The 2,009-nt window shown below is 41.3% G+C and overlaps 3 non-coding genes across 3 annotated transcripts; all 3 read left to right on the plus strand.

Annotated features, from left to right (window-relative positions):
• The first annotated feature begins 254 nt into the window (after positions 1–254).
• trnaa-ugc (transfer RNA alanine (anticodon UGC)) lies at positions 255–326 on the plus strand. The gene has a single exon. It is a non-coding gene; the product is annotated as a tRNA-Ala (tRNA).
• Positions 327–1,070: 744 nt separating this feature from the next.
• On the plus strand, positions 1,071–1,142 carry trnaa-cgc (transfer RNA alanine (anticodon CGC)). Its single transcript has one exon. It is a non-coding gene; the product is annotated as a tRNA-Ala (tRNA).
• Positions 1,143–1,721: 579 nt separating this feature from the next.
• Positions 1,722–1,793, plus strand: trnaa-ugc (transfer RNA alanine (anticodon UGC)). Its single transcript has one exon. It is a non-coding gene; the product is annotated as a tRNA-Ala (tRNA).
• The last annotated feature ends 216 nt before the right edge of the window (positions 1,794–2,009 follow it).

Here is a 2,009-nt window from a genome sequence, read left to right on the forward strand (position 1 = left end):
GTAGTAGAAAAAACTTGTTGTTCATCAGTGGTAGAAAAGGTCTTTCCAAATGGGGATGTAGCTCAGTGGTAGAGCGCATGCTTTGCGTGTATGAGGTCTTGGGTTCAATCAACAGACTGTAAAATTTTAATTTCAGCAAAACGGATTCAATTTGGTCCTGTTGAATTTCCACATCTGGAATTAATAGCATTGGTACACCTACAGCAGTAGAAAAATCTTGTTTTTCATCAGTGGTTGAAAAGGTCCTTCCAACTGGGGATGTAGCTCAGTGGTAGAGCGCATGCTTTGCATGTATGAGGTCCTGGGTTCAATCCCCAGCATCTCCACAGACTGTTAAAATTTAATTTCAGCAAAACGGTTTCAATTTGGTCCTGTAGCGTTACCACATCTGGATTTAATAGCGTTTGAAAACCTACAGAAGCCGAAAGAACTTGTTGTACCTCAGTGGTAGAAAAGGTCCTTCCAACAGGAGATGTAGCTCAGTGGTGGAGCGCATGCTTTGCATGTATGATGTCTTGGGTTCAATCATCAGTCTAAAATTTTTATTTCAGCAAAACGGATTCAATTTGGTCCTTTTGAGTTTCCACACCTGGAATTAATAGCATTGGTACACCTACAGTGGTAGAAAAGGTCCATCCGCCTGTGGATGTAGCTCAGTGGTAGAGCGCATGCTTTGCATGTATGAGGTCCTGGGTTCAATCACCAATATCTCCACAGACTGTTCAAATTTAATTTCAGCAAAACGGTTTCAATTTGTTCCTGTAGCGTTACCACATCTGGATTTAATAGCATTTAAAAACCTACAGAAGCAGAAAGAACTTGTTGTACCCCAGTGGTAGAAAAGATCCTTCCAACCAGGGATGTAGCTCAGTGGTAGAACGCATGCGTTGCATGTATGAAGTCCTGGGTTTAATCCCCAGCATCTCCACCGGCTGTAACTTTCTCATTTCAGCAAAACGTATTTAATTTGGTCCTGTAGCGTTACCACATCTGGAATTAATAGCGTTGGTAAGCCTACAGTAGCAGAAACAACTTGTTGTTTGTCAGTGGTAGAAAAGTTCCTTCCAACTGGGGATTTAGCTCAGTGGTAGAGCGCATGCTTCGCGTGCATAAGGTCCTGGGTTCAATCCCCAGCATCTCTACAGACTGTTTAAATTTAAGTTCAGCAAAACTGTATCAATTTGGTCCTGTAGCGTTACCACATCTGGAATTAATTGCATTTGTAAACCTACAGTAGCAGAAAAAACTTGTTGTACCTCAGTGGTACATTTGTAAACAGTAGCAGAAAAAACTTGTTGTACCTCAGTGGTAGAAAATTTGCCTTTCAACAGGAGATGTATCTCAGTGGTAGAGCGCTTGCTTTGCATATATGAGGTCCTGGTTCAATCCACAGCCTGTAAAATTTTTATTTCAGCAAAGCGGATTCAATTTGGTCCTGTTGAGTTTCCAAGTCTGGAATTAATAGCATTGGTACACCTACAGTGATAGAAAAGGTCCTTCCTTCTGTGGATGTAGCTCAGTGGTAGAGCGCATGCTTTGGATTTATGAGGTCCTGGGTTCAGTCTCCAGCATCTCCACAGACAGTAAAATTTTATTTTTTCTGCAAAACGGATTTAATTTGGTCTTGTAGCGTTACCACATCTAGAATTAATAGCATTGGTAAGCCTACAGTAGCAGAAAGAACTTCTTGTACGTCAGTGGTAGAAAAGGTTCTTTCAACAGGGGATGTAGCTCAGTGGTAGAGCGCATGGTTTGCATGTATGAGGTCCTGGGTTCAATACCCGGCATCTCAACTGACTGTTAAAATTTAATTTCAGCAAAACGGTTTCAATTTGGTCCTGTAGCGTTACCACATCTGGAATTAATACCGTTTGTAAACATTCAGTAGTAGAAAAAACTTGTTGTTCATCAGTGTTAGAAAAGGTTTTTCCATCTGGGGATGTAGCACAGTGGCAGAACGCATTCTTTGCATGTATGAGGTCTTGGGTTCAATCCACAGACTGTAAAAT

The sequence above is a fragment of the Sinocyclocheilus rhinocerous genome, unplaced genomic scaffold (genome assembly GCF_001515625.1).
Source record: "Sinocyclocheilus rhinocerous isolate Xijiao unplaced genomic scaffold, SAMN03320098_v1.1 scaffold24535, whole genome shotgun sequence".
In the NCBI taxonomy this organism is placed as follows: domain Eukaryota; kingdom Metazoa; phylum Chordata; class Actinopteri; order Cypriniformes; family Cyprinidae; genus Sinocyclocheilus; species Sinocyclocheilus rhinocerous.